The 23,707-nt window shown below is 40.0% G+C and overlaps 3 long non-coding RNA genes across 5 annotated transcripts; 1 reads left to right on the top strand and 2 right to left on the bottom strand.

The window, feature by feature from the left end:
* Nucleotides 1-4: 4 nt before the first annotated feature.
* Nucleotides 5-4,869, bottom strand: LOC147754516 (uncharacterized). Of its 3 annotated transcripts, none has more exons than XR_015317573.1 (4): nt 4,672-4,869; nt 4,375-4,561; nt 3,153-3,315; nt 6-2,810 (listed from the first exon to the last, which is right to left on the bottom strand). It is a non-coding gene; the product is annotated as an uncharacterized LOC147754516 (long non-coding RNA). The 3 variants fall into 3 exon arrangements; XR_015317574.1 differs by having other exon boundaries at nt 4,375-4,547; XR_015317572.1 differs by having other exon boundaries at nt 5-2,810; nt 4,375-4,869.
* LOC147754515 (uncharacterized) lies at nt 3,900-8,949 on the top strand. The gene is made up of 3 exons (XR_015317570.1): nt 3,900-3,984; nt 7,393-7,485; nt 8,723-8,949. It is a non-coding gene; the product is annotated as an uncharacterized LOC147754515 (long non-coding RNA).
* Nucleotides 8,950-9,638: 689 nt separating this feature from the next.
* LOC147754514 (uncharacterized) lies at nt 9,639-10,965 on the bottom strand. Its single transcript, XR_015317621.1, has 2 exons — nt 10,661-10,965; nt 9,639-10,223 (listed from the first exon to the last, which is right to left on the bottom strand). It is a non-coding gene; the product is annotated as an uncharacterized LOC147754514 (long non-coding RNA).
* Nucleotides 10,966-23,707: the final 12,742 nt, after the last annotated feature.

Genomic DNA, 23,707 nt, shown 5'->3' with positions numbered 1-23,707 from the left:
TTATGTCTACGTAATGATGATTCTTTTATGGCTAACTTTTTATAATTAACGACAGCTTTGATCAAAAGTAGCGTTTAACTATTTATTTTAAGTTTGCTCAAGATACCTGCGACGAAATATAGACTTACAGCGAGGTGAGATTAAGGTTCAAGTATAAGAAGAATAAGCTTGCAATTGTATTGGAAAAAAATCGGTTCAGGACTCTAGCAGCCGCTGAAGCAGCAAGCCTATTCTCTTCTCTGAAGAGAAACAAGTTTTGTTAATAATAAACCTGCGCTGTAATCCATCGTTTATATGTATAAGGACGCCCGGGATAGTCCTTCTAGATCTAATCAAGCAATTCTATTTACTAATTTGATGTCTTAAGGGGTGTCCCCGTTATTCTGCATGTTACCAGTGATCGTTCTCGCAGTAGACACGGTTTGATATAAAGACCTTGAATAGCCTGATAAGGCACGCCACAGAAAAGTGATGATTTTTGTTTCTTATGGATATTATACATGTAGTAATATAATTTATAAGCGCTACTGTCTTGGGAAGAATCCTAGATAAAAGTAGGTAGAGCTTACTTAGCTTAGGTATGGTATTTCCAATACGAGGTGAAAAATTTGTGTTCTTCGAGGTTTATCGCGTTTACTCTTTTTTGTCAGTAGCTGCGCTGTGCAAATAAGACCACATATTCCTCGACCGGTGGCGTGCACTTGCTTGAGTATCTCGATATGTCTTCTCGATTGTTTCCAAGCCGTATTTCAACTGCTTTAATACTTTAACAAGTTGTTTATATTTAGCGGTTTATTATCGTTTCGATTTAATATCAATGTTTTTTTTTTTTTAGATTTGCTCGGAAACAATAGAAGCCTGTACCATCCAGAAATATAAAAGCCTCATCTTCCCTCGCAAGCAGAACTTGCCTGTTTATTTCCACCTTGTGTTTGTTGTTGTCACGTAGACATATATTCAAACAGTTCATGTGGCCAAAAAACGTACGTAAATAGAGAATTGAGACATGGCCAACTAGGACCGCTGTTTCTCCCATTGATTTACCGCTCTTGAATAATATTCGAATATATTTCTAATTAAAAAAAAAGACATAATTAGGACAAAAAGCGTTATAGCGAAAGTGCTGGAGCGGAAAGCTCGTAAAAAGCAACTGTGCACTTGATCGTAATGTTTTCTTCCTTTTTTTTTCTCTTATGAGATTGCCTAGTCTAATCCGTTAGAGGTCGCATAAATACACTTCATTGAAAATGGTTAACAGTGGACCTGAGATCTGACCACCTTTGTTGACCATCCATGACAATCATCTTGTCGCTCGGCCTGAAACCTGTCATTTAGCTTCCGTCATATGTTTATACCTGATATCCAAGGAAATAATTTTTTTCTGTGAAGTTACAACTGTTGTTAGCAAAAGGAACCCTGCATAGCTCTGGTTGTTGTCTGTTAAAGCGTACATTCTTAATGCTTCTATTTGACAGTGTACATAATAACAGGAAAAATAGTATTATTAAGACAATAAAGCCAATCAAACACCGTAAATGGTTAACCAGTTAATTATGCCGAAGGGGTCGGGTGTTGGAAAGTGTATGCATAACTATGCAGATCCGATTTCCCGGCAGCTAGATAAACTAAGAGTAATTATATTGAAGGACCTTATATCTAAGTGATCCATAAGCTGGTGCGTCTTAATTCAAAACATGAATAAGACACATATTTGAAAGCTGTTACAACTCTCCTGGTCATCATGTAGGGAAACGTGACGGATACGTCATGGTGTTTCAAGTCCGCTTGAGGCTACCATTAAAGAACACCGCTGCCAAAGATGCAAGAAATCGTATCAGTGTGCATGCTAAGAACTTCTTTATCTCATTGCCTAAAATTGGCAACAATAACTCATTAATTTTTAGGAAATAATCAATAAAAAAAAAAAACAGTTGTGGCGTTGGCCTACATAGCTCTATAAGATCTGGATCCTGGACCTACATAGATCTATAAGAAATGGAACATATGGGCCATTAATCATGCTACATGCAGAAGCGAATTAGAGCTGTCTATTTGATCTATCTAGATATCGTTGTTATCGTGTTCACTTAATTGTCCTTGCAAAGTAAACAGATATTGATAGTTAAATGAACATAATATTGATAGCATCAATTCTGTAGAACAAACATTATGATGAACAAACATATATTTTCGAAAATCGGCTTAGTAATGCTTCTTTGTAAGAGCAATGGATAATTTACGACCCTCTAACGCTGCAACGGCAATTGGAAATAGAGACAGCCGCAACAGACTCTTCATTTCCGGGAATGAATGGCTATCGTGTAGGAACCACACTCTGTGGTGGCCCAGCAGCATTTTCTTACTATAAGCCTGTGCTACTGATTCCGCGATATGTTTTTGTTCTGCAAAAAGACATATTCTCCGGAACGTCCTAATGATATTTGTCATTGTAAATAATGCACCTTAGGAAATTTTTACCAATCTGGTCATTAATCCCGATCTCTCCATTAAAGCCGAGAGTTGAATTGCCCAAAGATTAATACGTCCGTGGGCTGTAGCTAGTTCGGCCGGTGCGAAAAAAGTGCATGAACACCGGAGCCGTTGCAAATTCCAATTTGTTCGCTTCCAATTTGTGCATTCGATTGTTCCCTGAAGTGCAGTGCATGGCGAAACTGTATTTCCGCTTCTCGATGCAAAGCGAAGCATTGTAACGAGGGTTCCATGTTTTGGTGAGCTCACTTATGCCACTCATCGCATTCCCTCAGGTCCAATCAGTCTCAAAAGGTCTGGCGTAATAAGCGACGCCTAGCCTAGACGAAAGATATTTAAAGGGGTAAAGTTGTAGCTCTGGATCATCGAACAAGCTCTGACCGGTTCTTTTCGAAAGTTTGTTGTACCTCTAAAAGCCTTGTCCACTAATTCTCACAATGAAGCCTGCATTGCGAATTTATTCCCGTCGCGATACGTATATGTTTAGTTGCTTTCGTACCTAATTTGCCTCGCCTTAAGCACTAATGGATCTTTGCACAGTGGACAGGTGTACTGCTGAAAAGGCACTGCCTCTATTAAAGACACGGTGTTAATAAAAGTCTATTAAATTAGCCTCACTTGAAGCACTAGAAGCCACAGATTCTTGCGCCGATCTCACTTACTCACTGCCTTCTTAACCGAAACGCTTCGATCTACAGTAGCCACAGTGGCTTCCTAAGGCCTTACTGCTATCTTCGTTAGCTAGTACGCGCCATTTCCGTATACCACCAGCGGATCATTACGCTGTTTCCTTCGAAAGGTGGGGGGTAAGAAGTAAACTATGAACTGAAAACAAACACCACCAAAGCGGATTATTTCGAGCGAACGTCTGACGCGTATAATATAAAGCTGGTCAACAAAAAGCCCCCAAATCGTTTAGCAATATGATATACGAAGAAGCGTACGTAAGAACGATACTGTGCAGGCCCGCCATGAAAATATAGAAGTTATGAGTTCTCTCGAATCAGTTCGATAGATGAACCTAAAATACCAAGCACATCCGCACAGCCTAAAGGGTATCATATTCTAACCCTTAAAGGCATGTAAATTAGATGTTAGACGTATCGAGGTTAGCTCTGATCAACAAAGGATATACGAACGTAGTATACTTTTGCGTGATATCGTGTTTTATGGACGGTGCATTATGAACATGCAGTCGTCAAAATTTCTTTAAAAACAATTTTAGAGCACGAAGCTCAAATATAAGATTACGGTATACATATATATGCGCGCGTCTACCCAAAATTGTGCTAGCCGATATAATTTCCAAAGTAGTCGTTATCATTTAATTATAAAACGTTACCTGTTGTCAATCTGAGCCAACAACGCAGCTTTAGTAAAAATGGCTTGACTAATTTTTTTGTCTGTCAACAGAAGTTCGATAAAACGTGAAGGAAATGAGTACCTCTCCTAAATGGTGCTGTGTTCTGAAGTCTGGTTACACACAAGTATTCGGTAATGCGGATTCTATAATAATCTAGAAGTTACGTTTTGTTAGAAGCGAGAACGGAACGGCCAATACAACAGTTCCTATTTAGCTTCACCTTCTTCTATGTAATTTAATGGTGTTGCTTGTGATTGAAAGATGTTTACCTGTTCAAATGTTTACTTCATAGTTCGGATTACTTACTAAGACAAATGCAAAACATAATCAAGCACGGAACGAGACAGTCATAGTAGAATCAGATCTTATAACTGATTTTCTATAATAGCCGTTCGTATAGAGAATCGCGAATAATTTGAACTTATCAAATAACTATATATCGAGAAGGAGTGAACGGAAACAGGACTATTTAACGGGAAAACTATATATTATACAAAAATGAAAATACGAAAAATATCTACCTTAGACAAACTAGATCAAGATTTACATCTTGCTTAGATTTCTCCGTTTCCTGATCCCCTGATAGCTCAGTGGGTATGCTTGATAATTTTAAAGGCTCGTGTTGATCACGATTCAGATCGAGGCATGAACACGCTTCGTTTCGTGCTGGGAGTCCACGCGTATGATGGAGTGCCTAACGGTGTAAACCTTAGATTAACAACACATCACTTTAGCAAGATTTGGACAATTGAAATGAGCACGATTATTTTACCATGTGCCGGAGCGAAAGCTTTCGAAATTTTTGACTATATACCCACCAATACATCTATACAACGTTAGACTCATAGCACCTCAGAAGCCAACACAGACTGGCAATCGCCACAACATGGCTGTGTTCTTAGCAAAGTTCCGCCAGGTGTTCCGTTCCAATATATATATATGTTCCGTTATAGAGAACGATATATACTGCTGTTAGTGTAAATAGTTTTGAAGCAACACGAGCTGTTGTAGCTTCAACAAGGACCCACTGAGATGCAGTAGCTGTCCTGCAAACGGGGGTAGCCATCCGCCTAATTTACACGCATCCAGTCATGCGAGTCGCGAGACGCGAACGCCGAAAGACGTCGTATAAATGGGAAAGCGTTAGGATATTGACGTCAAATAGCAGACATGTCGCGATAGCCATTGCAGGCTGACGTGACTGCGTTGCGTTGTAAAAAATCTAGCACTTACGAGATAGGAAGGTTTTCGTCATAAAGTATCAGCATTCCCGTCACACTGCGACGCCATCATGCTTGAGGAAGTGGATAGCGAAAATACAGATTTACTACATAATGATCCAGATTCTTTCTTGCAAGTTAGAAATCAACAACAGACGATCAATCTCTTCTACGGAACCTAATTTTTGTGCGTACTTTGAAACCTTACACACATATCTACTTTATGTAACCTTTATGAACCTTTGTCGCTAAATCAGTACTTGAAATTCAAATAACAGGAATGTGACACACTGCCATTGCTCTTATTGCGCTTCTTTACTATGCAAACCACTATATGCTAAAACGATACTTTAAATGCATTATCAATTTCACTTCGTCGTAATACGCGAGCTTTGCCAGCACTGCCTGATAAAGAAGCGAACTGCCAAAAGCAAGCATTGAAGTGTACTATAGGAGAAACTGTTAAGTCTGACGTACATTTCGGCGTCGGTTTCCACGTAAACACTCTAAACGTTCATAACTCAACAGTTTTTCCTCTCAGTTGTGATATGATCGTCCGGAAAACGTTACGCAATAACACAACGCTACATTGGCTAACGAAAATATAAAAAAAGTACCAACTCGAGCTGTTTCTTGTGCCAGTCAATAAGTAACATAACAGTAGGATTTCATAACCTGACAGGATGCAACAGGGGTAGTGCAGTACAATTGGAATCCCGTTTCGGCACCAATAGTCACCGTACTAGTCAATGCCGTAGGGGCTAAACATAGCATTAGAGTTGATATCGTTACTTATTTCATGGTAAATGGTCAGATGATTTTAGACGGCCAAAATAAACCATTGGTCACTAGTTCCTCTAACGAAGAAAATAGACAGGATTATTAGTGAGAACGATAGTGTCATTGTGATGCGATGCGACGCTTAACCGCGGTACCCGGACGTTTTAAAGTCGAACCATTTAGTGATGGTACTATTGACCGATTCTGAAAAGCCAGCAAGAGGGTAACGTGGCAGCCGATGCCTCCTTGCCGATTATCTCTTATCGATGCACGAGCTTTATGGGTTACATTCCCATATTGTCCCATTTTCACGCTCTAATCTCATTAGTCGGGTCTTGTATGTATGGTACGATACGTTCGCTAATACCTTTACGTCATCATATGATTAACTCTGTTTGGGTAACATGCGCATGGCTATATATGGGCTGACAGGTCTAGAGAAGCGGCCTCCCACATCCAGTAACTTGTACTCCAATCATTTTACGTGCGCTGGCAATTAAGAAGGCGCATTATGATTGCATCCACAATCACTAGCCATTTTCTCAACAGAACGTTAGGCAAGTCTACCGTCGAGTACGCTTCGTATCAGGAAGAGCCAAATGGAAAAGAAGGCGAGACTTGAACTTAGATTATATTTTGTGAAAGGGAAGTCTTCAGCGGGCCCCTCAAGAACTTTTCATTTAAAAGAGCAGAGACGTCTCTAATAGCTGCACGTAACGGAACAGGGAAATCAAGCATGCACTTTAAATCGTCTTTATCTTTTTTTTAGTCATAAATATCGGAACTGAGGCTGTAACTACTCGATCTAATAAGTCGTTCCACTCCTGTACGAATTCTTAAAGGCTATGGATGATCAGGTGCACACATGTTTGATCTTGCTTTAACTATGTTTGCCCGAAAACTCTCACTGAAAAAATTTTTAGTTTAACGTAAAGCCATTTTGGACCTTCTTGGCCTGAACTCAAGTCCGAGCTCTTCATAGTTCTTTTGTCATATCGTTGCACTACTGCTCCTACAACATTAACTAACGAGCTTCATTGCACCCTTGTTGTATGCAATAGATGATAGTTATATCGATAACTATATGCAAATTATGGAGATGACGCTACTTGTTAGCAAATAGATCAATCCTTGAGGTTGTCCTTAGTACAAAATTATATTCTATATAAATAAATAGTAGTAAAAATACAAACGTATTGCTGATGTATAATTTATGGTAAATAGAGGAGAAACATATATGTAGTATTATTAGTATTACTACTTCTGTTGTTCGAAAAAGATAACTGTGACAAAATATGAAGTAAAGCTCCGGAACCCATGTATCTTATAAGCATATAATAAAAAGGGCGTTGTGCTGGAGCAAGATAGCGGCTATTCAAAGATGATAGTATGCAGCGAAGTGGAAAAATAAAAGTCAGAATGACAACAACCGGGTTATACTTTGACAAAATGAAGACAACAAAGCTTTTGGGTTTTTGTACTTGATGTTGTCTTATAATTATAATTTGCATTTGAAAAAAAGGACAAAACTCTTTTCAGGTCCTTCGGAATCCTTCGAGCAGCTTCGGGTGATACAAAAGTGCAAGCTGCTATGTTCAACTTTTACTACGTTTGAGAAGACCGAGACTAAAGGTAAGCCAAATCCCATCTCAGGCGAGTATCGCCAAGCGTGCTAGAGATCTTCAGCCGACTAATTCCTATATAGAAACGCTATGATGATTCGAGCTAGTAAACAAAATTAGTCAGTTTTTCGAATCATAGCCGTGGGTCACCTGCCGTCGTCGTCGTACGTAGTTCTGCGAAATGTTTCAGGTTCTACATCTGGCGCTGTTGTCGGCAGGCGTTGCGTCAAATAGGTAGCCTTCTTAACGTAAAAAAATAGTTTCGCTTTCAATATTGAGCTTCGATCAAAGGATACTAGGCGGATTTACTTACCTTCGTGAGATTTACTGGGCAGACACGTTACCTTATGCGCCATTACGGAAACACTGTGCAATTCGCGCCCAAAAGGTTTATACTGCATAGAGCATTAAGTCATGCTGGTCGCTGAATACAATCTACGGAACCAAACCAGGTGGACGTACCACATTATGATGCTAATCTATCACCAGGCCCTCGATTCAGACAATTCTTTGTTTTAGCAAAAATCTGGCTGAAAAACCTGTCTTTATCACACAACCTGACTTACTGGGGCTGTACTTCTAGGTATGAGAATAATCGTCAGGTGACATTGAAATATCCGATTAAAATAGAGAAAATCGTGCTATGCATGAAGTGTCCTGGTGGCTACCTATAAAGGAACAGGTTCTTTTACCCGTGTGTCTGGAGAACGTTCCTTTATTATTACATCCGCCGGTAGCACGTAAGTAAGTCGTCACCAACGAAACAAAGCCAGAATTACCAATGTGTGCGTAACTATTCATTCGAATAGAATAAATAATCAAAACAGTTCGTGACAGAGCATACGCTACGACTTGAACTATTCTCCTTGTTGGCACTTGTTAGAATAAATTTCGTCTTATATAAAAACCGAGTTTTATTTTATAGATGTGCCACTATACTGTTTGTGAAGAACGCCAGCATCCCAGTCCCTGATTCATAATTTTAGCAGAGGAAGACACCCACGTGACTGGCGTGAAAGGACACATGGTAGGGTAATCGATGAAGAATAGCATTAGTGATAGCTGCAAATTCTCTATGAGTTAAACTGCTCCATATTAAAATTTTCTGAAGTACCCTTTTTAATGATATATATTAAAATAGCAAAAAAGGCCAAGGCGATCCTACAACATCGGCTGACGGATTGTTTTACTCAGCACTCATAACATAAAGTAGCACACAGAAGTAAACGATATCATACAACTTCTAGATGAATACGGCACGGAGATGTAACAGGCTGTAGTGCCACAGTGATACGGGGTACGGAGATGAGGTGAAGCCAGCCCATCGCAGAAAGCTAATCACGCTTGTCCGTGATATATATTCACTGTAATCTTCTTGCATCAACTCGTAGAAGACTGTTAATGACTGGTAGGCGCCGCGTGCGTCCCATCTAGTCCATGATCGACAACGAGAGAAAAAGAAACCGAATGAACGCAGGAGGGCCTTGGCCTAACGTTGAATTTTTTTTCTGCATCTCTTAAATGAAATAAAATAAGTGAAGGGAGCTTGTGAATAATTCAGTTCACCCACAACATCCACACAAAAAGTGTTTGGCCGCTACATTCTTACCTACTAGCGCATAGCCTTCAAAGAGGCCACAACGATGAGCAAACTTATGCAGGGAGTAAATGCAATCGACATGGCAGAACACACCCAAGTAACGCAGCTGCGTCTGCAAGATGGCGGCTCACTGAATTAGCAGTTTTACCGGGCGGCTCAGGTACGCTTTCGTATGAAATCTCTTGGCCATATGCTGTTTCCTCGTTCTCTAAAACCGACAGTGACACCAGCGATTAAGCCAGTGGTCAAAGTGTCATGGATGCATCGGTATATTTTAATTTAACGGATGAAAAAAGAAATTGATTATCGTCCCGATAGCTGCTGGGTGGAGCCACGGTCCGCAAATTCTCTTTCCAGAAAGGGTCTTATTCTATTATACTACAATAGGTTTTTGAGAGCATTCGTGTTCTAAAGTAGACGCTAGAGCTAGTCACCTTTAACTTTTACTCGTAAAAATTGGTAATAAAAAAAAGGTAATTAATAAATTAAATCGTGTTAGACTTTGAGCTATTTGGTAACGGGGCAGTCTGAAAGTCAATAAGATCAATACAAATGCCATTGAATCGACGCACACCGATTTTTTCATTTGACTAAAAGTATATGATCTTCATGGGTATCACTGCTCGCGGCTATTTTTCGAAGCTTAGTTAAACATCTAACGGACAATGTTCGGCTGTGGGTCATTAATTAGCTCGACAGGTGCATGCATCGTAGCATTCCTTCGCACGACCGAAGAAAAAAAATATCGAGCCATTTTCAGTTATTTCTTATATTTAGCGATATCTTCAGGTAGACCTGGGATGATACATGGGTTCATTATTTGAGGACCTTAGAAGGCATGCTTATCTCTTCCAAATCACTAGACAGACATAATAAGTATATCCTCCGATTAAGCGCAGATGACCTTGGCATTGTTGTTTCGGCTCCGGGATCATTAGTGTGCGGATATATTTCTAATGCATAACTAGTAGGTAACGGCAAGTGTAAATTCAGTGCCGTTAAAGGCGCTAACACCTTGCACTGCACCGGTTGACAGAAAAGATCTTAAATATCATAAAAGAAATGTACGATTTCCATAGACTATTTCCATCACTAGGCTACTTCGTCCTGATTCGCTGCGTTGAATTCAGGATACTGAGAGCGTCGTCCTATAAATCAGATAGATCAGTAAAATCAATTAGAGTATATAAACGGACATAGATTTTACAGCACGGCAATTGCCCAACATACTCCTTATGACATATTACTATTTGTATGTTACAAGCTTGCTTAACTGGTACGTTTGTGTAACACCAAGACTAAAGAATTCAAGTAGAAAAGGTCCTTCAAAATAGCGTACAATATGTTAGTTGAATCTATGACGTGGTTATTACAATTTAATTATATAAAATATAAAGTTTGGTATATTCAGCATAACTTTGAGATGCCGCGGTAGTCAAAAAACCAGCATGGCAATTCCGAATAGAAGGTGGTAAATTTTTGAATAACAACGAAAAAAAGGATTTCTATATAGTTAACGTTAAATAGATATACATTTCAGCTAGCTCATTTGCCGACACGTCTGCCATTGAAAATTCAGGCTTACCTCAGATGGGTCGTACACGTTTTCGAGTAAATATTTTTTCCTCATCACATCCCAAGTAAACTTTTCCCTATCACTGGTTACTTTGACCCAGAGTATACTTCCTACGTCGCAGCCCAGCGCTTTTCTAACCGGTTTTTCGTATATCGAAGCCGTGAACTCGTTCACTGGCATACGTTTTGCGTCCTTAGCATACGTTTGTCTGCGCAGCTCCATCCAACCAAGGTAAACACGTGTTCGTACATGTAGCTGATTTTGTCTCACGGATTTTTCTTACGAGTCTTATTTGAGGTAGGCATACTTGAATTTTCAAGACGTTTTAAAGCGTCTGCAATAACTTCAGACGGTTTCGACGATATAGAAACTACTCAAAATAATACATCGAATATTTACTGCAGTACCAACTTGTTTTCTGATATTCCTGCTGAGTGAGAGGAGGCATGCGGTTATTTCAGACAAACGTATTGCACATCTGAACTGCTACTAATCAGGGAATAAAGTTAAAAAAAAATGAACCGACAAGGACGGCAAATGTAAATCGTTTCCCCATGCTTAGGATACCTCGCGCTCATTTTGAGCACCATAATACTGTTTGTACTATTATAAATGCATGCGATATAAAATCTATATATTTGATGCGAAATTCAGCCTGAGTTAGCATTCTAACGTTTGTCTACTTGGGCGGACCTTCTTAGTTGAATAAATATCGAAAATCCATATTGTGATTTAGTATGTTTTTGGCATCTTTATCCAGGTAGCCTAGCTTACTCAGCTTGTTGTATTTCTATGTCCAGATTCGAATTGAATATATCTTTGTGTCTGTCCGTTTGAGGTGGGTTAACTGAAAAAACCGTCAATCACAAATGTAAATAAATTGTATCAAAAATACTATACTATTGGGTAAAAATCGTATCGTGATATCGGCTATGGGTCATTTGTAGCCGTCCTTATTGCCCAAACCCAAATTGTCCCATTCGTTCGAAACACGTATGCTTCCAGTTTTTCCAACAGCTAAAACATGGTTTTTTCGAACTTAAACGTAGGCTTATATCACTTGTTTTTCTTTGAATTCGTTTTATCGTGTCAGGGCTTTCGCTTTAAGCTATTTCCTGAGCTTTGGAAATACTAAAAACCTACATAGGGGTATATCTGGACCATACCATGCTGAGATAATACAGACATCGCATTTTCAAATAAAGCAGCGCAAGCACCTACGGATAAGTTGGTGCATTATCGCGGCCCAAAACTTGCGACTTATCACAGGAGCAGGCTTATTTTTGTAGACAGGATTACGCAATTTTCCCAACTTTTATAAGTATTATTCTATACTGATAATGCAGCCATGCCAAAAGTTGAAAAGACGGTGAGGGGAAGCTTGATTTTCAAATTGTATCCTGCAGTTGTTTTCAGTTTAGCTCCACTTTTGAGGTAATATCCCGCATGAGTTGTTTGGTTTTTGCCCAGGACTTGCTGTAACGAGTAGCCTAGAACGAAGCTTGTTTTCCAAGATCCTTCGTCCATCATGGTACCAATTATATACTTAACATTACTTATAGGCATGTTCCCAGAAGTCACTTGCGCCACTTGTACGCACCTGATTTTGTCCTTAAAGCAAAACACGATACGTGCCTTTTGGTACGCCATTTACGTTCTCCAAAAATCAAGCGGAAGCACGACCAAAAGTCACTCCACCTTAGAATTCTCTTCTAATTCTTTCCTATGGCGAATTTATTTTAGTGTTTGTTAGTATAATTAAATGATTTATCATTTGCTAGACACTTGAAATATGTAACAAGGTAGTGAAAGTTAAAAAATTGTATTTTGGTGTTGCTTATATACATGTTTACACCATATTAACGATTTAAGGGAGGAGAATCTTACAGGCAACAAAAGTCCTAAATTTTGGCGTTAGATTGTTGCGATGATACAGCAACCAGCCCAGGCTTAGCAATGGAGCCATGTTAAAGGTAACGACACTGAACAATCGCCTATACCGAAATGCGAATATTTTTGAAAAGAGAGATCGCATTAGCCTTTCCGTAGATTTACCATCGTACAATAGCCTTGTTTTTACCATTTGTCACCGCGATACGACATGCCTGAAGATGAATATCTGACAGTTTTCGTCCGTAGCACATCGGTACAGACAAATTCAATCTGTCCTTCTCAAATTGAAGAGAATCTCATCGACTTAGGCTCAAATAGCCATTGTTAGTTACACATACACATACACATACTCCAAAATTCAAACTCTAAAACAGCATTACTTTACCTATATACCGACCTATTGTATTTACAGGTAAATTCAGGTTAGGTAGAATGCACACAATCGATTTGGTCGCATTGTTAGGAAATAAACTAAGAAGGAATTAAGTTGGGAGGCAAGTAGGTCATAAGCACTCGACGTGTACCCTCAAAACTGTCTTATATCTTGAACCAACAGGTGTAAGCACGCAAGCTTTACCTTGCCACGCTAAAAACAGTCACACCGACTATTCACGAAGGACCTTGATCTATGTATGTCCGTTTCCCTATCGTAAGCCGCTCAGCCGTCATGTCGGAGATCTTATTACATCAACTGTCGTCTGAAGGACCCGGCGAAACATTCACCAGAAGGCCGGTAACGTCTACTATTCTGGCTCCTGTATGTCAATGTGTGAGTGTATGTCAAGGAGTGGCGTAAGGCAGCAATCTAGGACGAGAAGGAGAGCCCTTCTACGTACCCATTGCGGTAGGCTTGGAGCAGCTTTTGTTCTACCGCGATATTTCGCCACGCCCCCTTCGATACGAATAGAACACAATTTCTTTCGCTACTACTACTTTCTTGTCGATCCGTTTGTCATCTGGCGATGCCTCGCGATCTACCTAATCTTTACTATGCCCGAATTCGGTGTAGCCATCAGTTGAACTGATCGTTCCTTATCCTCTCGATATATCTGTAGGCTGCGCCGTTTTTTGATGCTATAGAAGTGTTCCGACCCACATGTACGCATGGGTACCCATATTTTGTGTGAACAGAACGCTTGTGGGGTTATAGGGATACAAAAGCTTACGGCTAGCCCATTGACATTACACTGTTGCCTACTCTGTCGTGGATTCTCGGCACTTCTATGGTTTCGCTACAAAACACGTTGAAAGTTCGCTCCGTTGGTGTTTTGGGATATACTATCACAGTAATATGAGGCATTTGGCGTATGGCTCTACTTGTTGTAGTATATATGCGCTATCAGTATTACGTAGTTTTATCCTCTGATTTATGAAGTCTCATGGATGGATACAGCAGATGTTCTTGTGATGTGCGATAGTGAAGGATACTGTTGTTTGCAATGTGTCCTTACAACGAGCACGCTCTTCCATGCACGCTCTTTGCATTAAAATACGTTCGCGTCTGTTTCTGCTATTTACAATCGAATGCATACAATTGATACGCGGTATCAACTAGCTATCAGCAACGGGTCGACTTAACGCAGCGTTTCGTCTAATTGTGGCTATCGCCAAGGTCGTGAGGCTTCTATGAGTAAACGCTGGTCATACAAAGATGATCGGACTCACTTGTCCGTGCGTGGACGAATAGCGGTATAGTTATGGGACGGTACATTGTAGCTGAGCAGCGAGGTCAAAGTTTTTGTGCATAATGTAGATAGGAGTATGCGTGTACAGGTTCGTTCATCGCAATGAGTAGTACGTATAACAGATTCTATGGTTAACATCACATATTCGATGATCACAGCTAAAAAGGATATGCATCTAAAATAGCAAGAATCAATAACATATAAAAGTCAACCTTGTAGTAGGGAAGGAGTTGCACTAATATGTAGGCACCTACATCAATACAGACGATTCAACTAGGTCATGCATTTAGGTTAGTAAACTGCGTACTCCTGGCTCTTTCATTGCGCCGCAGATTTACGTGAAGATTATAGTAATTTTAAAAAATGACCGAAAACATTATTATAAAACTCGAACTAGTAGATTTCGCGCTCTATGTGAATGGCGCGCATGGCAGAGGTCGTTATGATCTGCTGCTGTCGAAGGATATTTTTAAGCGATCGTAGCTCCAAAAAGATTCTCTAGCAGACGATCGTTTTTATCATCTAAGCGATATAGAATGCGGTTTCGATTATGCGAAGTAGGCTGATAAAACAATTCTCCAGTTATGAGCTAATAGGCCGCTAGTGTAGCAAACAAACAAGGTTACAATTAAAGCTGAGAAAATGAGTTATTATCACAAAAGGTCCATTTGTTATCATGATTGAATTGTCCCAGCTCTCACGCCGCACTAAGATCTAAATTGATCTAGTTTTATTGAAAAATCAACTTGGATTTCAATGACAATGGAGAAACTAGGTGGATGTTGGATTGAAACATATTGTTTCTTTTGTACCTCTGTCTCTTCACGATTTGTTTGTGTCTTAGCCAGACCAAGTCGTTAGCACTAGAGCTGAAAACAATAATTGTTAAAGCAAGTGATATTTAGGTCTACATAGAAAACCTTTTAGAGTCCTGCTCCATTGAAAATGACTATGCGTATATTCCGCCTAAATCGCGACTACCAGATTGGAACGAACACTCCATAACTACACGAGCTGAGTACAAATAATGCATCCGTACCTGCTGATAGATAATGCTATAGCCGAGAACACTACTTCCTTTAAGAAAACGATTCCTATAGTAGTTAATGGTAAAAAGTTCTTTTTTTTTTTTAACTTTATTTGTTTAGAATAGATTTCCCTGATGAGCACTGCGAAAAGACGATTTGACCTAAATCTGATTTAATTAGAGGTGTTTTTAATAACGGAGACTCAAAAGTGATCTAATAGTTTTGATAAGCCTCAGTTGATTATTAAGGGAATCAGTGAACTTTTAGTTGCTAGATTAATGGTATCTTATCATGAAAGACTGATGCTAACAGGTTTTAGATAGACTGGGTTGTGACATTGAGTCTTTGCTAACTGCCTCAAGAGAAGAAGGTGCCCGTTTTTGAATTTTGCCTGCCCTTTCTTTCGAAATTCGCGTATTATAAATTTCCTCATCTTATTGACTCATATATCGTGCTAGTCCTATAACGTGTCTGTGAACTAGACTGCTTCCATGATATGGCAGTTGATCACGGTGTGACATCCAATCTCCGCTGACCCGAGCACACAAACAGGTTAAACCGTGCATACCAGTAACCGACTAATTAGCTTCGGATGCTGTTTTCTCTTGTAAGTCCAGCTGGATTTCTTATATTGTCATCTTTAGTTAGCTGCAAACAAGTACATATCACTTAATAATACTATATAACCTCGCCACTAGAGAATTGTATTCAGTTGCTATATGTTGGATCGTAATGGCCTCCAGTGTCAAGGCTGTGGCAGTGGCTAGTCCTTGTCTGATGTTCCGGGCACAAACAAACATGTGACTATCATTGGAAGGAACAAACGGATGCGGTTGAAGGCAACTGTTTGAAAACTCAAAGCTTCGAGATACACACACAATTGCTGTTTATCTGTTTCCCTCGTTGGCTAAGAATGACATCCAATACGCATCATCTCGCATAAGGGACTCTTCTGGATCTTTTTTTAAATATAATTACGAAATTAATCAACACTAGTTAGCACAAGCTATTTTTAGCTGAGTTTGTATAAATTAATTCGTTGCTTGAGGCCGATGAAAAAAATTTATTTTCAATAGAAAGATTCTGCAAATTTGTTAATTGGTTGATATTTTTTTATGTTTTCACCGGGCCAGCATAACCTCGTTTATTTCCACTATCGACATGTTACTTTTCCTAACTTGAATACCGTTATAGATATAATTCTACTCCGAACTGGCACACGTAACCCTCACAGGGGTTTTACCCGCGAACGTATAAATAATTGTATACATGTTAAAGCTGCATCTACCAACTATCATCGCAAAAATCATTCGCTGAGTGGTGCTGTTGATTAGCGAACACCATCAGCTTTGAAATATAATTTCGTCTCGCAGCGAACGAAAAGGGTTGTCGTTAAAAATGAGACATGAACCGTGTCCTAGTCACAAAAATGGATGCGAAGCAAACTAGTCATTGAAGCTCATTCAAACAAGTTTTCTTTGTTTTTCTGTTTTTAATACAGAAACACGTTGAAACAAACTTCTTCATAACAGTTTCGTATAGTAGCAACCCTCCGTAGAATTTTGATTTTGATAACTTGTTTGTCCTAAAACACTCTACCTCTACCTCTGCCTAATATTATTCGGAAGAGCCTCAGAGCCTCTACCAGGAAACTCTCACTGCAGCACGCATATTTACCAGGTACAATCTACTGTTCCTGTCGCTTTCACCAAACCCTCAGAGTTGCTTCGCTCATTGACTAATTTCTACAAAGCTCTCTTTGAGGAAGAGGCGTTTAAGCATTCCCAACTCCCCTTGCATACGCTCACGTTTGCTCTCTAATAATTTGCATCAATTTTAGTGACAGTCGCGGGAACAGGTTTTCAACAAGTTCTATATTACTAGAAATACGGGAGAAATTGTGTTGCAATAAGGCCATTGAAACCGTCGTTAGAAGTATGTGCATATAGATGCTTTAGAGGACTGCGCTTGTTTGCATTTTGGTGCTCTCTTCCAGAGACCCGGAACTCATATTCAGCGTATAATTATTTGTGTGGGTCAGACTAGTTTAATGTTTGTTCGTTATTACCCACCATTTGTGATCCCACAATTATTCCGCAACAAAATTGTGCAGTAGAATAGAGAGAATGACTGTTACGAGGTGTTGGTAGTCTAAGGAAAGTGCAGACAGTGACGATTATAAGCAAAAGTAGGCAACTGGATTTCTGCTGTCACATTTGCCAAGGGCTCTTCATATTGATGTAGCGCTTCAACTCAGTCGAGACGGAAGGGATGAACTATATTCAGATGATAGCCGCTGTCGAAGTCGCTGCTGAAACAACGCGACTGATACTGAGTCATTTCTCGTTATTATAAATTGACCAAGCTACGCTTTTCTCGACGCTCCATCTGATAGGTTAGGCAGTGTTTACTAGACCACAACTTGTAGAGGTCGTTATGCTCAACGCCCCTCGCTAAGATTTTTGTGTTACAATATGGTTCATTTGAGGCTCTTAGTAACTGCGGCATGCTTAAACTGTTTTATATATTCAGCTTATTATAGATATCCCCTAACGCGACATGGTGCAATTATACCGCGGAAAATAGTAAAAAAAAAAAATGCTACAGCCCGTGGCGTTTTTTGCGATTTACGATATATCTTGCAAAGGATGCCTGCGAGCTACATTACGTTTGTTGGTTTCATACTCGTAGGTGCCTACTGATCCGTTAGAAATTTCTTATCTCATCAACCATTATCGTTATACTCGCATCGTCTCACAGGTTTAGCAAATACGCATTGTATTACTAGTAGTATTTTTTCCCCCTTGACCGGATGGATTTAGAGTTATAAAGACCATTCGTTTAGCGCGAACACAAAATTAGATAAGATAATATTATAATACCGAAGGGTTTGTCGATCTAGCGACAATGATGCTTCCTAACGATCGTTTCAAGTGATTATCTTCAAAATCTTATAACGAATTTATTTCGCTTCAGGTTGACCTTCTGTGTAGTTTCTTAATCTTAATAAACGGTCATAATAGAGCAACAAGACCTTAACGAAGCTAATGGTTGGCAAGTTATGAGATGCGAATAGCACGCGACAAATGATTGAAAATAAAAGGTTGCCATGCCTACGCCAAAACCTTAAACACGTTCACATATTTATATAGCTTGCTTTTATTGCATATTGTTATGGATATATACTCGCCCCTCCGCAGTATATTCTCCCATAGTATCTACGCACGCTTCCATAGTACCTACTAGCTAAATTTGCCACTTGATGCCGGTATATAAATACATCTGTCATCTGAACCCAGTAGCAGTATCAGATGGCGATGACTGCAGTGTGTTCGTGGTATTGACACTTACTTAAACTTCAAATTAAAGTTAATGTTTCCACATTCTGTTTGGGTTTATGTTGCGTCAAGTAACGTGGCATTCGCGTTTTCGTCACTGGATGGAATATCGCCTCTTCCTTAATAAGGATCTGACAACGGACTTTGAGTGCGTGCGAAGGTAAGCGTTGGAAGCCTATGAATATCGACAGTCCATTGAATGGACCCGCCTCGGCCTATCAATCCTATCAAATAAGGTCGTGTTTACCCCGTCCGGAAATTCAATGGGGGTATTAACTCCGATCCTTAACGTGTACCGACATTCAGACGTACGGTCGATCACTTATCTGATATTTCTAATAGAGTAGGTTGACGGAATAACCAGAAATTAGTCATCTTGCGTCCGCATGTTAAGACATTTACATTCGTAGAAAATGTCAGCTTCTCGTTTAATCGTTAGTAGACGACCTTAGTGAAAAGGCATCGAAGCAAGACCGTCGTTTCCATCGCTATCACTTCGTGAACGATTTGCACACTCATCTATTTAAATTCGTTTCGGACATCCTGCATTGCAATACGTATGAACTTTATTTACTGTGGGAGCGTTGCAAAGGCCAAGAGGCCCTAATGTCTTCCCATACTAGTCTGGCAGCTCAAGTTGAAAATTCTGGCAGTACAACGCACATGGCATAAGTAACTGAATCATCCAAAGATACGGCCAGACACCAGACTAAACCCTTGTTTAGTTTTAGTACGAAATCATTCGAAAATTTAAAAAAAAGTGACCACAAATCTTGCACTTAGTACTTCTGATTTGAACTGTTTAAACTTGATGTGGACTCAGATCTCTCAATTAAGTTTGGCTATTTAAAAGCGTTGCCGTCGCAGTGTAATTAACTGGCTTCGCGAGTGACATTTCATTAATTCCGCACACGATGGTTGGCCAGCTAATAGACGCTGCCTGCCACTGTTGCTAAGGCCGAGACAAAGCTGAGGTGTCCTTGAAGCCAGTGTACTGATGTCTGCTAATGGCAGGCAGAGCTTAAAGGCAGAAGAAATAAGGCTCGTTAGACATATCGGGCGCAAGCACGTCGTTGTGTTGGTATTGCCCTCCTCAGGGGCGGTGGCTGCGTGCATTAAAATCAATATGTCACTCTCCGGACTCCGAAATACTATCTTACCAGAGAAAAGTGGCCTGAGCACTAGCTAGCAATAGTATGACTGTCCTTTGCTTAGGTAGGTTAAGCAAGTTAATTCCAAATCGAAACTGCTATTAACCAGAGTGTTTCTATAATTCCTCTGTTTTTACTTATTAACACTGGTTACCCGCTACCAATTCGTAACTTTATCGAGAAGAATAATCCAATAAAATAATTTTTATAGGTTAGGAGCACGTAGCTGAATGCGATAGAAAGGTTTTATTTCATCAAAGGTGAATTTTAGAAGTTTTAGGAAAATTCAAAAATAATCTTTGCTTTTACATTATCGAAATAAAAAAACTTCCTCCACTGATCATTAACGGAGCTTTTTTTGCTTCAGTCGACGGGGTTGTATTACCATGTAAATCAGTTAGGGCAAGGACAGTCCCACTGCAGGCCGGCACCAACACAAGAAGCTAGGCGCGCACTATTTTGTGCTCGACAAGTTCGAAAATGTTTCGAAATGAAAAAAGCTTTCCCAGGCAAACTCAGATACGAGTAACGGGCAACTGATCGAGTCACCCGTCCGAGGACGATGACAACAGTCAGCGAGCAAACAGCAATTACCTTTCAGACGGCAGTATTTTCCCTGTAAACAAGCTAGAAAGTTGTGGCACACCTGGAAAAAGCAGCTGGCTGCAAGTTCGCCTGTCGGGCATAACCTAAACAACAGTATGGTGCCGAGAAAGTAAAAAAGCAGCAGGGAAAAAGCACGGGTTCAGGATTTTGGCTAATCTGGCAATTTGACCACGGTGACCGTTATATTGCAACTTGTTATTGACAGCTAGATTACATACGTCTAGTGTTTTTTCAAGTCTTCTGTTTCTATTTGTGATTGCTTTCAATAGATCGATAATATTATACCTGTCGAAAACAGATGTTAATCTGAGAAAGTCAGCGCTCAAACAAAAAATATATTACAAAATCAAAAATGCAAATATGTTATCGGCATTACAACACCCCTAGGTGTTGTTGTAGCATCGCTGCCTGATATAAAAAAGATCCCCGTTTATCAATTTTCACGCTCGAGATAATAGCAGACCAAACAAATATTACAAAGCAATCCGAAACTACGAAAACGATTTCGTTTCTTCTCGTTTCGATCGCTTTAACATATTCAGCCTAATTAAGGTTTCGAATTAGTGCTACGCGTCACAGTTCGTTGCAGATCCACACCTTGGCAAGCCAACGAGATTCTCGCGGAACGCCGAGATCAAATGGACTGCGTATCCCCCCCCCCGGCGTGCCAGCCCTAACCAGCCGATCACAATAAAGTGCAAAACATCGGACACGAAAAGGAACGTCAGCGTGAGCGCTCGGTCTATCCTGATTTTAAATATTATGGAGTTGAAGTGGGTTAGGAAGTTCCGGTTCGCGTGGCGCCAGCTGGACTGACTTTTTACAAACCCAAAGCCTGAAACAGGGTTAATTGTAACTTTTCGTGCTGTCACATCGGCTGTCGGTTCTACCGTTTCCAACGAAGTGAAATTAAGCTTCGTTGACTTTTCATATTTAGCCGATATCCGCAACTCGACGCTTCAATCAGAGAGTGGTATGATGCTTCACATGAGACAAAGTACCGAGAACCAAGCGCTCCATACGCTCTGCATATTAAACGGCACTCATTCATAGCTACGGCCCACCTGTCGTAGACAGTGATCTAAAAACAGCGTACGTAAGCAAAACGAGAATGCACAAATCCGCGTCCGATTACATACTTCCTGCGTATCTTGGCCGATCTGTTTTTAAGACTATAAAACAGGCTATTGATAATAAGTGCGCTACCAGCTACTGTATTCAGATAAACCCATTTGATCTATGGACAACGCTGCTTTCTTGTCAGATTGGCGGTATTTATAAACGACTGATGTCTGTAATCCCACACATTCAACAACTAAATACAAACCGTGTTCCTGAAATCTTTCGCGGAAGGTTAGAGGATTTTTTTTTTTCATGTTACATGTTTGAGTAAAAAGGAAGTTGCTGTTAAATATAATGAACATACATTTTACAGCTTATCTATTAAAATTAGAACAACGATGATGGCATAACGTTCGTGATTTCACTTTGGAGAACAAGGAACACCTTGGCGAGTAACTGTTCGTTAGGATAGAAAGTTATAGAACAGATATTTCAATCTGCATCTATTCCCTGCTGTAATAAGCTATTCAAACAGACAAGCCTCAAACAACGACGAAGGTATAATATATTGACAATAGCGAGACTTGAACCCCACGCGTGCAGATAATAAGATAAGCAGTCGAATGCCTCAATCACTCTGTCGAATAGCTACGATATCCATCAAGGCCAAGTTCCTTTTTGAAAGGCATAGAGACGTTAAGCGATATTTTGCCTGCGTCTAATTAGCGTTTACGTTACTATAGAGTTTATCCAAATATCTTTACTAACTTCCGGTCGATATTGATTTATATGTAGATTGTAAAGGTTTTAAAGCACCTTGCTTCACGAACGAATATATTAACTTTGATTTCTCCCAAATGTTACTCATTTTCATGCTAAATTTTAAACGCAGTCTGCACTGAAGTGTAAAAGATGCGATGCTGCACTTATGGCTAATTCAGCACTTGCAGTACCTCTTAAAAAACAGACTATCATATGCCTGAAGAAATAAATAATTCGCTCAAAGTGAAGATGTGGAGACTTTGACAAAAGGACGCATCGGAATATTAAACCTCAGCGGCCCTTTTCGATTTGTTGAAGCCTGCAAAATAAAAAAGACGTTATACAGTTCAGTGTATTGACATGGAGAGCTTTGCAGAGAAAGTTTTCTTGCGCTGGACAAAAGGCAATTTGGCGTTTGTACTCTCCCTACAAGACTGAGTCATTGTAACAGTACAAAAAACCTATTACCTATCGATACTAGTATGAAACCACAACTTTCTGTGTTTCGAATAACTACGCTGTCCCCGCGTTATATTTCCCGCTCATGCCAGGATACGACGAAATGGGTTCCGTCTTCCCGCAAAATGTGACGGGTGTCGACGTCTGTACGCGTTCTACACCCAGACCGTGTCAAAGACGGTGTCGGCGCATCTAAAAGAAACTGGTCCGTCGCCTCGTCATCAGTGTATATATAGGGCAATGAGCAAACAGCGTAATTTACTACATGTAGGCGTGTGTACTTGGCGCACGAATTCACTCACCAATAAATGAAATGTTTTCAGCTAAGCCACACAGGCTAACACATAGAGACCGAAGTCTAGATAAAGGGAGATGCGTGAGTAGATCTTTTGGGACCAACGTTTGTTCTGCTTCCTACCGCGAACGAAAAGTAGATTAAATACCCCCCCCCCCCCCCCTTCAGAGTGAACAGCCGTCAAAATTGATAACGTCAGAAAGCGAAGCTACTTTGAGTTGAAAGTGACGCGGTGCCGAACTACTGCAACAGCGCATAGCCAATAGGCTTTTACTGGAGGCGCTCGTACTGAAAGAACAGCTTTAGCGGAAAAAGTCGAAGGCGACTTTGTGCATCTTATTTCGAGCAAGTTATACGATTTTATGGGCCGGCAACCTTTATTGTTTCAAGAAGCATAACATGTAATATAAATCCATATCAGTGTGATATTATAATGCAGCGAATATTGCAAAGGTTTATTAAGGAAACAGTGAGCGTTACGTATTTCTGAAGCTCGCTCCTGACCTTATAAAAGTGGACCTAGTGTATATATACCAAACTACCGCTTGTTTGAGCTATAAGCCGATATTTAGCATGCACTAACGCGCATGAGCAGGACTTTCCTGATATATTTATTGTAAAGCTAGGTCACAAAAGTATGCCAAAATAGTCTTGTTAGCAATTCACACAGCTTTACCTTAAACTTGAATTCTAGCATAAACTCAATAATAATAATAATAACCTGAATTTTCTTCATTTTTCTATCAATCTTGTGGAAGGATGGCTCCAAAACCTTCT

Source organism: Varroa destructor, unplaced genomic scaffold, assembly GCF_002443255.2.
Source record: "Varroa destructor unplaced genomic scaffold, Vdes_3.0 BEIS01000007.1, whole genome shotgun sequence".
Classification (NCBI taxonomy): Eukaryota; Metazoa; Arthropoda; class Arachnida; order Mesostigmata; family Varroidae; genus Varroa; species Varroa destructor.
The sequence above is the reverse complement of the archived record's forward strand: the minus strand, read 5'-3'. Positions and strand labels throughout refer to the sequence as shown.